The sequence below is a fragment of the Chlorocebus sabaeus genome, chromosome 9 (genome assembly GCF_047675955.1).
Source record: "Chlorocebus sabaeus isolate Y175 chromosome 9, mChlSab1.0.hap1, whole genome shotgun sequence".
NCBI lineage: Eukaryota > Metazoa > Chordata > Mammalia > Primates > Cercopithecidae > Chlorocebus > Chlorocebus sabaeus.
Genome location: NC_132912.1, coordinates 51,040,231 through 51,055,067, shown reverse-complemented (window position 1 = coordinate 51,055,067; position 14,837 = coordinate 51,040,231).

The window sequence follows — 14,837 nt, the reverse complement described above, 5'->3', positions numbered from 1 at the left end:
GTCTGTAGAATGCTAAGGCTCCATGGGTTTCTGAAGCTGGTCATGGTCACCACTGCAACCACTGAGCTCTGTACTCTGCAGCAGGCACAGTGCCAGGGGCTTTGCATCCATGCCATTTAGTCCTCATGACAGCTCAATGTGGTGTGGACTATCATTATTACCATTTGCTCACAGGGCAACTGAGGGTAAGGACTATATTAATTGACCAAGTCAAACAACAGTAAATAGTGGGGCCAGGATTTGAACCCACATCTATGTGCTGCTACCAACCATATTCAAAAGTATGCCCCTATCCTGTCACCCCTACAGCTCTGGGACCTCAAAAGAAACAAGCTTTATTCCCTGGGAATACAAGACAGTTTGGGGCCGGCAGAAAGAATGGCACATGAGACGGCCTCTGGCCAGGACAGTGGGATTTCAGCCAGTCAGAGGAGCCCCATCAGAGCAGCTCGGGAAGACCCAGCTAGGGAGCCAGGACTGGAACCTTGATAGTTCAGCATTTCTCTTCCCATCTTCCCCTCTAGCTTTGAGGCTATGGGAGTCTTCTGAAGCATCTTTCAGTCTGGGGAGAAGCTTGAGGTCACTAGTCCTCAGTCCCCTGCCCCTGAGATAAATAGTCATCTGTTCTCACCTATGCTAGCCTCCCAGAGTGGAGATGTCATGGGACTTCTGCCACCTGAGGCAGGTGACTTCCTTCTGTCATGATACAAAACCCCCTTAGGATCCCACAGCTCTGGGCCCCTCCTGCAGCATAAGAATGTCTTTCTGCTCTCTCACTCAACACCATGGCCCAGGAAGCTGATTGTGAGCCTCAGAGCAACCAGTGAGGGTAGCGCTTGAAGGTCAGACCATCACTGTCATGAGCAGCCGGATGGTTAGGTATGTGGGCTTAGGCAGGGCCCCAGAGGAGCCTAGACCTGGGGAGCTGGAGAGTAGATGCAAGGACAATTCAGAGAACCCTGGGAGGACACCATGCCTGTGTTTGTAGGTTCCCATCATTATGTCTAGCTCTGGTACCTGCCTCCATATCCCATGTGCTGTTTGTAGGAAGAGTGTCCTCAGGTCACAGCATTAATGCAATGACTCCCTAGCATGCTGTGTACCCTTGGAAAGTCACTGCGTTCTCCTGCTTCCTTGTTTGTAAATGGGATAGGTGGCCAACAAACATACTTCTCCAGACCTTCTGGCTACATTTAACATAACATGTTCTCCTGAAGCCCTGTCACCTCCTCCTTAGAGAGACGTGATGAACACCAGAATCACGGACTATCAGGGGATCTGTGTGGGTTTGCTGGAGTTGCTGCCTTACTAAGTGGTTCTGGACAGACTAATGTCTATCTCAGAGCTCCAGTGTGATAAGGTGATTTCTAAAGGAAGGCCCTTGTAGTCTTAAGATTAGGTGACTGTGTTACTCCATTCTTGCATTGCTATAAAGAAATACCTGAGACTAAATAATTTACAAAGAAAGCAGTTTTAATTGGCTCATGGTTCTGCAGGTTATACAGGAAGCATGGCACCAGCATCTGCTCAGCTTCTGGTGGAGCCTCAGGAAGCTTTTACTCATGGTGGAAGCTGAAGTGGAAGTAGGTATGTCACATGGTGAGAGAGACAGCAAGGACCGGGGAGGTGCACTGCTCTTTTAAACAACCAGTTCTCACATGAACTCAGAGTGAGAACACACTCATTACCAAGGGCATGGTGCTAAGCCATTCATGAGGGATCCACCTCCATAATCCAACACTTCCCACTAAGCCCGACTTCTAACATTGGGGATTATGTTTCAACATGAGATGTGGAGGGGACAAACATCCAAACTATATCATTCCACCTCTGGCCTCCCAAATTTCATGTCCTTCTCGTATTGCAAAATACAATCGTCCCTTCCTAATTGTCCTTAAAAATCTTATCAAAATCCAAAGTCAAAAGTCTTATCTGAGACTCAACTCCTTCCACCTCTGAGCCTGTAAAATCAAAACAAATTATTTACTTTCAAGATACAATAGTGGTACAGGCACTGAGTAAACATTCCCATACCAAAAGGGAGAAATTGGCCTAAATTAAGGGGCAAGAAGCCCCATGTAAGTCCAAAACCCAGCAGGGCAGACATAAAACCGTAGAGTCCCAGAATAACCCTTGACTCCATATCCCATATCCTGGGCACACTGGCACAAGTGGTGGGCTCCCAAGGCCTTGGGAAACCCTGCCCCTACAGCTTCCGTGGGCACAGTCTGTGTGACTGTGACTGCTCTCATGGGTTTAAGTGCCTGCAGCTTTTCCAGGCTTTGGGTGCAAGCTGCTGGTGGCTCTAACATTCTCAGCTCTGGAGAGCAGCAGCCCCTTTCCCACAGCTCCACTATGCAGTGCCCCGGGGGGGACTTTGTTTGGGCTCCAACTCCACATTTTCCCTTGACATTGCCCTAGTAGAGTATCTTTGTGGGGGCTCTGCCCCCGTGGCAGGCTTCTCTCCCGGCACCCAGGCTTTCCCATAAGTACTCTGAAATCTAGGGGGAAGCTGCCAAGCCTCCTTCATTCTTGCTTTCTGCACACTTACAGGCTTAACACCACATGAAAGCTGCCAAAGTTTGTGGTTTGTGCCCTCTGGAGCAGCAATCTGAGCTGTACCTGCACCCCTTTAAACTGAGGCTGGAGACAGGGCAGTTGGGTAGCAGTGTCCCAAGACTACTCATGGCAGTGGGGGCCTGGGCCTGGCCCTTGAGACCATTCTTTCCTCCCAGGCCTCAGGGCCTGGGATTGGAGGCTGTCTCTAAAATCTCTGAAATGCCTTTGAGGCCTTTTTACCATTGTCTTGGATATTAGCACTTGGCTTCCTCTTAATTGTACACATCTCTCTAGCAAAGGCTGCTTGGATTCCTTCTCTACCACAGGGTCAGGCTGTAAATTTTCCAAACTTTCATACTCTGCTTCCCTTTTAAATACAATTTCTAACTATAAGCCATTCCTTTGTTCCCATATCTGATCATATGCTATTAGAAGTAGCCAGGCCATATCTTGAACGTTTTGGTGCTTAGAATTTCTTCCACCGGATATCCTGTCATCACTCTTAAGTTCAAACTTCCACAGATCCCTAGACATGAACACAATGCAGCCAAGCTCTTTGGTAAGGCATTACAGGGATGACTTTTACTCCGGTTCCCAATAACTTTCTCATGTTCGTTTAAGACCTCTTCAGCCTGAACTTCAATCTCCACATCACTATCAACATTTTGATCACAACCATGTAGCCAGCTTCTAAGAAATCCCAAACTTTCCCTCATCTTCCTGACTTCTTCTGGGTCTTCCAAACTCTTCCAACCTCTGTTCATTAACCAGTTCCAAAGCACTTCCACGTTCTCAGGTATCATTATAGCAATGCCCCACTCCTTGGTACCAATTTTCTGTGTTAGTTCATTCTTACATTCTTGCATTGCTATAAAGAAATACCTGAGGCGGGGTGATCTACAAAGAAAAGAAATTTAGTTGGCTCATGGTTCTATAGGTTGTGCAGGAAGCATGGTGCTGGCATCTGTGGCCAAGAAAATATTACTGTAACAATGTGATACAGATGTTCCTCAACTTATGATAGAGTTATATCTCAATAAAACCATCTAAGTTGAAAAATACTGTAAGTCAAAAATGCCTTTAGGCTGGGTGTGGCAGTGCATATCTGTAATCCCAGTACTTTGGGAGGCCAAGGCAGGTGGATCACTTGAGGCCAGGAGTTGAAGACCAGTCTGGCCAACATAACGAAACTTCATCTGTACTAAAAAGTACAAAAATAAGCTGGGAATGGTGGCACATGCCTGTAATCCCATCTACTTTGGAGGGTGAGGCACAAGAATCTCTTGAACCTGTGAAGTCAAGGCTGCAGTGGGCCATGATCACACCACTGCCCTCCAGCCTGGGCAACACAGTGAGACTGTGTCTCAAAAAAAAAAAAAAAAATGTGTTTAATTCACCTAACATACTGCACATCATAGTCCAGCCTAGCCTAGTTGAACATGCTCAGAACACTTACATCAGCCCATGGTTGGGCAAAATCATCTAACCCAAAAAACCTATTTTATAATAAAGTGTTGAATATCTCATGTAAAAGTATCATACTGCATATCACTAGCCCAGGAAAAGATCAAAATTCAAAATTCAAAGTACTGTTTCTACTGAATACATGTGGCTTTTGCACCATCATAAAGTCAAAAAATCTTACATCAAATCATCTTAAATCAGGGACCATCTGTACTTGATAAGGTTCCTCTAGCCAAAAATCTTTGAGCACCAAATCTACAAGTGGTAGCCTATGGCAGCTTCCCGTTCTGGGGGTTATGATCTCATGAGACCATAAGATCATCAGCAAGAAGAGAGCCCCACTGATTGTTGCAATGTTCCCTAGGTGGGCTTCTATACAAACACCAGGGAAAAATTTCGGGCAGCCCCGCTATGTTACTGCCACTTCCTGATAACACCAGAGGGCTCCTAAAATAGTTCTCAAGTAGATGTTGTGACTGTCAGATATGTAAAGCAAAGGGTAACAGGCAAAATATGCTGGACCTGGGAGCTCAGTGCTGAGAGGGTGGGCAAGGAGTGGTTGGACACAGGCTGCCCTGGAGCCAGCAGGAGTTAGCTCAGAGGAGCCAGGAAATGAACACCGCAGCTTCCAACCAGGTCTCCTTCCATGCAGACAAGACTGCGGGTTGGGGCACATGGACTCACGTCACTCAGTGACTCACACACAGTGGCCAAGGGACAGCTCAGGGCCATCTCTAGCTGACAGGCTCAGTATCACTTCAGTCCATGCCCAATCCCTTCCCAAGAGAGCCCACTCTGTCTCCAGCACCACTGCTCCCAGCTCCACCCAGTCCTCCCTCTCCGAAGTGGGGAAAGCCTGGGAGCTCTTCCTCTTTATCAGCCCTGCATCTTCTGCTGTCCTGCTGACCAAGACACTCTCTTCCTGCTGATTGTGATGTGTTTGTGGAAATCCACTGGTTTCTGCTGTATCGTGACATTCTATTCCTACCAAGCCAACATGACATGCAAAACATTTCCAAACATGCATAACCATATACAGACCTTCTCACAAGATTTATCTTCTGGACACATTATCTAAACTAACAAGGCCTCCCTTTTTCTCCTTTTCAGTGCTGGCCACTGCCCCCGGGTGGTTTCCTGCCTTCCCCCTACAAGCTGCAGAAGAAAGTTGGTGGGGCTTGAACTTGAAGCCTGCAACTCCAGTGTGACCAGCTCCAACGGATCAGTCACATTAGCAACAGAGCCCCACAGCACTCAGTGGGTCAGAGAGATACACAGAGCCCCACTCTACCAGGGAAGTCAACAGGGGCTAAGTAACTGACCCAGGTCGGCTGTGGGTCCAGGCCTTTCTATCAATCCCAGTCCTTTTCCACTGCAGGAGACTGCCCCACTCTTATCCTTAGAAGAGACCTTGCAGAGTATTTAGGGTGAAATGCCTAGCATTGAAATATTTATTTTCAAAAATATATAGAAAAAAAAAATATATATATATAGAGAGAGAGAGAGAGAGAGTCCCTGTGCAACAGAGTGAGGCTACTTTGCAGGTGATGAGGCGCTGCAGTTGCAATCGAGAGGGTAAGGCCTGACCTATGGTGCGATAACAATAAAGGTGAGGAAGGGGCTGAATGCAGGGCATGAAGGAGGAGGAGTGGGCACTGGCTTGAGTGAGTGGAAGATGGTGAGGCCATTTATTTTGAATGGAAACACAGGAAAAGAAGGAGGTGTGGCCATTCTCTTTGTCCTGAGCCTTCGCCCTCTGTGATGTGGGATCCCCAGGCAGAGTTTAGGCGAAAGCTCTAGTTTCCCAGCAACAATTCCAGGGGTATCAGACCATCAGAGGGAAGATGTTGGATGGGTAGCCTAAAAGCACAAAAAGCAAAGATGGGGCAAGGGGATGGCCTGAAGACCAACACTCAGAAATAAGGCTGGCAAGAGGCCAACAGAGGTGACTGAGATGGGATGGTCCGGGAGGTTGGAGGAGAGTTGGGAGAAGGTGCCTTGGAAAGCAAGAAGCGAGGGCTGCCCAGTGAGTGTTGAATGCAGTGGAGAAGTCAAGTAGCACAGGGTTGAAATGTGTCCCCTGACCACTGAAGCGGTTCCCCCTGGGGATTTCTTTCCTTGGTGAGAACAGGTTCACTGGGATGGGGAGATGGAAGTAAGACTTCAGTGAGCTAGAGAGAAGGTGGAAGGAGATTAGGGATGATGGAGAAGTCCACAACCCTCACAAGAAGCTGCCTGCGAAACAGGAGTGAAGGGAGTTTGCTAGAGACTAGAGGGGTTAATGGGGGAGCAGGGGGTCCGGTCACACTTCTGTTGAAAAACACATTAGCCCCGGAGTTCCTGAACCTGCTAGTGGAAAAGGACTCAGGATGGCCCAGACCTCCTCAGAAAAAAGGGGAGGAGCCAGAACAGGGTGGTGTTGGAACCGGTGCATGTAGGGAGGCACACTCAGATGGGGCTGCCTCAGGGCTCAGATCTGATCGACTGTCCTGGTGTCTGAGTGTCCCCCAGTGGGGTTACAGCTCCTCAGGTCTCTGAGTATCCAGGCATATTTTCCTATAGCTCCCTGGTCATTTCCATGCTGTTGGTTTAACTTCGCCACTTAGAGGAATATAGAGTTTGGCAAAAAAGTCTCTTGGTTTCCTCCGTAAGAACTGTAGTGGTGGATTGGAAATCTGCCCTGTATGTCCCACAAGACAGCAGAAAAGTAGCCGACATTGTGGGGCTGTGGCATCCGCAGAGCAGACATCCTGGGCCAAGTGTGCAGGGTACAGCACACAGGTGCTGGCTTAGGGTGCAGTTCTGGGTCCCAGGGCAGCCCTCAGAGTCCAAACCTTCCTGGGGGCACTGCTACATCTCTAAGCTGCGTGGACATGGTCAGGCTGCACGGGCACATTCAACAAGGCAAAGAGAGCCCTGGGGTGAAAGCTTTGACAACCTGAGAAAGTTTTTGGCAAGCAAGCCTAGGTTAAGGACTCTGTACCTCAGGAGAATATTCTGGAATCCCAGCTGCTAGGGTCTAGGGTAAAGAAATAGAGCGTGCAGCCAATAGCTGCCAGGGAAGACCGCAAGGTGGAAGGGGACAGGACTGCTACCCGCACAGTCAGCCGGGGCATATGCTGTCCGGCTGAGTGCTGGGCCCCACTCCTCAGCCATGGGGCTCCAGGCCCCACCTTCCTCTCAGAAATGCCTTGCGGGAGACCAAGGAGCCATTTTCAAAAAGGCAAGAAGTACCAGATAACCTGGAGCAACCTGCTGGGTTTCTGAGGGCAAGAAGCTCCTTCCGCTACCATAGCAAAGCCATTTGGTTTAAAATCCTCATAAAAGCAACAATGCTCATTTCCTATATTGGGCTGTATTTCCTAATTACCTTCCCAGAGGGAAACCTAGGGAGAAGGAAGGCAGAGAAGCCAGCCTCACAGCCTTCATTTGTACATTTAAATAAAGTGTGATTAAAAAGCACACCCTGCACATTTCCTGAAACACACCTACCTTTGGCGGATGCTTCTGATCAACACAAAATGGAATCGCTTGAAAAAATTATTACTTCAGCTTGAAAGTAATTGCCACTTATTTTGTTTATAAGACAAGCTCTGCTGGTGACATCAGATTAGACTTAACTGCATCCTGTTTTGATGCTAACTAATATTTGCCCTAATACTAAGCATAAATAAGTAGGAATTTCTCCTGAGACACCACAGATATTACATCTTTAATGGGACCTAATAGTCGGAGGCAGGCCAATGGCCCTGCTGTGGGATTATAATTATGTGCGCTTCTTCCCCCCTTTTAAATTTCATGAACAGAGAGGAGCACTTGAAGCCATTAGGCTTTCTCCAGAAACGTGGGGTAAAAATAAAACTAGCCACGTGCAAACTCCACCGTCATCCATTCCGGAAGATGACGGCATTCCCAACGCCCCCTCAAATGCACTATCTTTCCCAAAGCTTCCCGATAAGTGGCTGATGCCACCAGCTGCCGGCAGGAGGCTGGGCAGCTGGAGTGAGCCACAGCCCTGCTGAGCCAGGGAGTCCAAGCTTCAGGTAACCCCTGCCCTCCAGGCATGTTCCTGCAGCCTCCTAGGGTATCCCTGATCATCACCCACTGGACTATATAGGGAAAGCAATCTCCAGCCTTGTCGGGGAGTTTTGCTCTTGCCCTTGCTCTGTGTATGTGTGCGTGTGTGTGTGCATGTGTGTGTGCATGTGTGTGCATGTGTGTGTGTGCACGTGCGCATATGCGTGCACATTTTTGGGGGTTTTGTGTGTGTGTGTGTGTGAGCATGCTTGCTGTTGCTCTTTTTTTGTGTGTATGAGCTCAGAGGACACCTGAGGCACCTGGACAAATAGGCAGAACCTTAGAAAGGAGCTTATTCAGACCTTAGGGTCTGAATCCAACCCTGCCCGCCTGTCTCTCAACCCTGTCCCACCAAGCTGCTGAGTATCTGGGGCCTTGAAACAACAAACATGGTGAATGCTTTGAAAGATGAACCAGGACTTAAAGGAGAAAGAGACCTAATGTCATCTCTAGGCACAGGAAGTAGAAGATGGGATGTAGATGGTATAAAAGGAGGATATTGGAGCATAGACCCTGGGGAACCTCGCCCACCCAGGCTTGGACAGCAGGCTGAGAAGCAGCATGTCTGCTGGACAGAAAACTGCATGGTGACCCACCTGGGCTGGGACAGGAGGGACATGGTGACCGGCAGTCAGGCTTTCCAGGCCTGCTCCCTGAAGGGTAGGCCAGCGGGCCACAGGTGACTCTGGGGTGAGCCAGTGGAGTCACACAGTCCGGGGAGTGGAACTGGGCTGGGCGGGAGGAGTTCGGGATGATGCTGGGGTCTGTTCCTTTCTCCCTGTTGCTGGGGTCCTGGGCCCTCTGTGGGTCGGCATGGAAGTGGTCCTCAGGAGGACAATTTTTCCAGCCAATGGGCATGTCATAAACCAGCCCCTTCTAGACATCTGAAAATGAATTCCTCCTATATTCCCCAAAGTGACTCCCCAGATTATCTCAAATAGACCCTCTTCTATTTGGCTTTCTTGGGCTTGTGGAATTCCACAAGCAGAGGAAGCCCTTCCTAGCCAAGGCCTGTGGGCTGGGACCCTGCCAACCCTTCCCTGGCTTCTTCTCTCTCTGGCCCTCCATCAAACTAATGGCCTGGTTAATAACTCCACCTGCATCTGACATCAAGGTACTCAATAAGCAGTAGCTATTACTTTATCATTATTTTATAATAGGTATGGAAGAGATGCATAGAGGCATGGGTGACCCCTGGCATAGGGACTCAGAGGGGAGGCTCACAGAGGAGCCAGTTTGAGCCAGGAGAGTGGGGAGGGCCTTCCAGGTGAGGTATCTCTGAGAACAGACTCATCGATGGGAAGGTGTGCCATTGGTTAGGTAAACACTGCATGAACTATTTGACTCTAACAAGAGGTCCCTGTTAGGAAAACAGGGACCCGGGAGGAAAGGGGAGAGGGACAGGAGAGGTGCACAGGTGTCGGGTGAAGCTGCTGAGATTCTGTTCCACTCACCATGAGTGATTCCCAAGCATCTTTACACCTGAGAGTGGCAGATGTCCAGCCTTTATGCTGCACAAGAGCCGTCCTTTCTCAAGGGACCTGCTGCACATGTTTTTTTGAACAAGTTGTTTGCTGCTGCCAAGCAAGTTTCTGCCCTTCTTTTTAATTTTTAGAAATTTAAAAAATACAAAGAAAAAATAATGATTCATGTTTCAAACCCTAGAACCTACCATTGTAACTATTTTGGTATATTTTTTCATTTGTTTCTGTGCTTATATATACATTTTTTAAATTGCACAGGTACTATATTAATTCATTCTACTAAACAATGTTAGGACATTTTAGTTAAAATTTAAGTCCCATTACCCTCACCTCCACCAGTGGCTATCTCTATTATAATTTCCTTATTGTCTCCAACTTATTTTTAGTTATATATATTGGTGGGTACATATATAACCATTGATAATAAATCATATCATTAGGCATGTTTCTATTTTTATAACTGGCAAAAATTCATTTTTCTGTACCTTGGTTTTATTCACTCAACATGGGTTTTGAGATCTATCCATGTTAATTCAGGTAACCTCAAATATATGCTTTTTGCCTGCTGTACAATGTTCTTACATTTGCAAGGATTACATTAAATGTGTCCTTTCCCCCATCTGCACTACCTTTAGGTTGTTGCTGTTAATTATTGCAAACATAGCTGCCATGAATATCCTGTACATCTCTCCTGGTTCTTACCTTTAAACTGACACACAAAATTACTCTGTCTTCAAGGCTAGGAAAGCCATTATCCTGAGAAAGATCGTTGTTTCACAGTGGCTAACACCTAAAGAGGAATTGTTGCAGGATGGGATGCGTGCATTTTAATTCCTTTCTCTTCTATGAAGGGATTTAACTGGCCACACACATTCCCAAAATAAACCTCTCAGAGTTTGGAGACGTCAGTGCACTCTCAGGAGGAATTAGTCAAGAGGCTTTCTGGGAAACTAGATTAAAAATCTTTCTCACGGATGTTTTTGGCCCTAGCTTACTACTGATATTGGTATGACTTTCACTCTTATGTATTTATATTTTTAATTACAAGTATATTACAAAGTTACATAAAATGTAGAAAGAGATGGAATGTCATTCCTGCAGAATTGGAAAATCACATTTTTGCCATCTGAAGGCAATGAGTCTTGACAGCAGTCATCAGTGTTGCACATCCATTGGTTGATCAGGCATCATTCAGAGTGGGACCACCAGATGCCCATGCTCCTTATGATATGATGCAATAGGAAGAACACAACACCATCTGCCAAGGGCTCTTTCCAAAATGAAACTAAACCTGAGCATGAGTAAGCATCTAGGTCCAGCTGCCAGGTAAAGAAAACCTGGGAGCCAGAGAAACAAGCTCAGTGATGCCTGCTCAACAAAGTCGGATGAATCCAGAATCCACAGGACGAACGATCTAGTTCTCCCACAAATACACAGCATGAGAAAGGGGCACTATCGTAGATTATTTGAATAGCGTTTATAGACTTGTTACCAAACAAAACATGTGGAATATTTGGATCCTGATGAGAGCAAGTCAACTATAAAAAGTCTCTTTATCGAAAATCAAGGAAAATTAAACACAGGGTATTGATATAGTGTTAAGAAATTATTGCTAGTGGCCATCATGATGGTGATGACTAAATCCAAATCTTCCAACGCAACCTCCGAAAGAAAGACAGACACACACAGAAAAAAATACAAACAACAAATAAAAGTATACAAAACTGATATCCACTGCATAAAATATCCAAACTCCAAATTAGTTGATTGAACAAAGAACCAAGTGTGTTGTGGGTAACGGGAGATGCATTTATTGTGGCCAGAGTAAAGGAGTTAAACCTAGAGAAAATGAGAAGGATAAATAAGGTGTTGGATTGAAATTTGAGTTCCACAAGATGAATTAAAGACTTACATCTAAGACCTGAAACAATAAAAATACTAGAAGAAAACCTGGACAAACTCTTCTGGACATTGGCCTAGGCAAATAATTTATGAATAAGACCCCAAAAACAAATGCAACTAAACAAAAATAAATGAATGGTATCTAATTAATTAAGCTAAACTGCTTCTGCACAGCAAAAGAAATAATCAACAGAGCAAACAGGCAATCTACAGAATGGGAGAAAATGTTTGCAAACTATATATCTGACAAAGACTAATATCCAGAATTTACAAGGAACTCAAACAAATCAACAAGAAGAAAACAATCCCATTAAAAAGTTAGCAAATGTCATGAACAGACATTTCTCAAAAGAAGATATACAAATGGCAAAAAAAAAATGAAAAAATGCTCAACGTCACTAATCATCAGAGAAATGCAAATTAAAATCACAATGAGATACCACCTTATCCCAGCCAGAATAGCCATTATTAAAAAGTCAAAAAACAATAAATGTTGGCACAGAGGTAATAAAAAGGGAACACCGCTGGTGGGAATGTAAACTAATACAATCTCTATGGAAAACTGTATGAAGATTTTTCAAAGAACTAAAAGTAGATCCACCATTGGATCCAGAAATCCCACTACTGGGTATTTACCCAAAGGAAACGAAGTCATTATATCAAAAAGACATCTGCACATGTATGTTTATTGCAGTGCAATTCACAACTGCAAAGATATGGAATCAACTTAAGTGTCCATCAACCAATGAGTGGATAAAGAAAATGTGGTACATATATACCACAGAATACTACTCGGCCATAAAAAGGAGCAAAATAATGCCTTTTGCAGCAACTTGGATGGAACTGGAGGCCATTACCTTTAATGAAGTAACTTGGGAATGGAAAAATCAAATACCACATGTTCTCATTTATAAATGGGAGGCAGGTGATGGGTGCACGGAGGCATACGGAGTGGCATAATTGACATGGGAGACTCAGAATTGGGGGGGTGGTGGGAGGGAGATGATGGGTGAAAAATTACCCATTGGGTACAATGTATGCTATTCAGGTGAGAAGTACACTCAAAGCCCAGACTTCACCACTATGTAATTTATCCATGTAACCAAAAGTCACTTGTACTTTTAAAGCTATTGAAATTAAAAAAAAAAAAAAAAATACATGTAAGGCACACACACTTGAAAGCAGTTACACTTTTAGTATCTGCTAATTGAGAAAATACAGACTATTAAAATTTAGAAATTAGAGTTTCCAATGTAAGGATGGAGATACGGATACAGATACACACACACACACACACACACACAAAATAGCTAAGTAGATATGGAGCCATGCATATATGTGGTGGATGTATAAATATAGGTGTTTGTACAGAGGTCTGTTTCCTAGCAGGGACCACTGGAAACAGTGATGCATTCACAGCACGGAGTACATTTGGCATCCAGATCTTCGTTTCTAAAAACCATCTTACCAAAAGAACCCAGCAATCCTTGGTACAATAGTTGTTTCCAGGGCTGGAGTATAGAATATATGAGATGAGAATAGAACATATTGTGTGCTGGAAAGTTAGAAAGTGCTCAAATTTTTTTAATGATATGTCTAAAGGACACCAGATTGAGCATGAAGGGCTCTTAGTCATCAAATTTGGGACAAATAGAACATCAAAATAAATAATAGTAGTAATGGGTGATAATGAATTGAATAATACAAGGATCCAGGAGTCCATGATGATGTCAATCAATGAATCAATCAATTGGAAGAAAAGCCTCTTCCTCACAGTAGAAAACAACTAATAAAAGTATAAGAAATTTTGAAATTAGAAATATCATCACGTGGCAATCATTGTAACAATAAATTCATTCAGACAGGAATCATCATTTGATGCTAAAACGAACGGATAAAATGTGAGGTGTACCAGAATACTTACATCGACTCATAGTGTTTCCCCACAATATATTTGTCATTTCAAAGAGGAAAGATGGTAACTTCACACTTTCCTAACTGATCAAAGTTAACATCACCAAGAAGGGCACAACCTAAAATCAGATGCCTCCTTATACGATAGGCTGAGAAGAACACAGCAACATTTCTGTAACATTCCTGCCAAAAATGTATAACGTAAGTCTAACTATAAGGAAATATCAGGACTCCCAAACTGAGGGACATTCTATAATCTTCAAAAATGTCAATGTCATGGAAGACTGAGGAATTATTCCAGATGAGAAGTAGCTAAAGAGACTTAACAACTGAGTGCAGTACATGATTCAGGATTTTTTGCGATAAAGAATGCTAACCAGTGAAAGCTTAATAAAGCCTGTATATTTAAAAATAGTATTATGGCCAGGAATAGCTACATAATTTGTGGGGCCCAGTGCAAATAGGCCCAGTGCAAAATGAAAATGTGGGTCCCTTATTCAAAAATTAAGAATATCAAAATGGCAACCAAAAAACATTAAAGCAAACACAGTACCCTTCTGAGTACAGGCCCATGTGCACAGGTCTCATGATTTTATGTTAATGTTAATGTACACTATATATTAATATGCTGTAATACCATAATGTTAATTTCCTGGTTGTAACCATTGAACTCAAGTTATACAGGGGAATGTCTTTGTTTTTAAAAAATACACACTGTCATATTTAGAGGTAAAGGGGCATCATGTCTACACCTTATTCTCAAATGGTTTAGACAAAATAACTTGTGTGTGTATATGGGAGGGAAGGATGAAAAGAGCAAATGAGGTATAACATTAATATTTGGACACTCTGGATTTAGGGCATATAGGAATTCTCTGTACGAGTCTTCCAACTTTCCTGTAAGTCTAAAATTATGTCAAATGTTTTAAAACACACACACATAGAAGACATTATCTTGCTGGTTGTGATGATGGCATGTTGGTTATGCTTTTAAAAAATACTTTTCTATTTAAATTAGGTATTTTAAATATATATATGAAACATACACAGATACTCCTTGACTTACAATGGAGTTACATCCTGATAAACTCATCATATCTTGAAAATATCGTAAGTCAAATTGCATTTAATCCACCTAACCTACTAAACACCGTAGCTTAGCCTTGCCTACCTTAAATGTGCTAAGAACACTGACATTAGTCTAGGGTTGGGCAAAATCCTCTGACACAAAGTCTGTTTTATAATAAAGTGTTGGATATCTCATGTAATTTATTGAATACTATACTGAAAGTGAAAAATAGAATAGTTGTATGAGTACTTGAAGGGCAGTTTCTACTGACTGTGTACTGCTTTTGCACCCTGAAGTCAAAAAATTATGAGTGAAACCATCACAAGTTAGGGATCATCTGTACTGCAAAAAGTGATTGTGCAATCAAG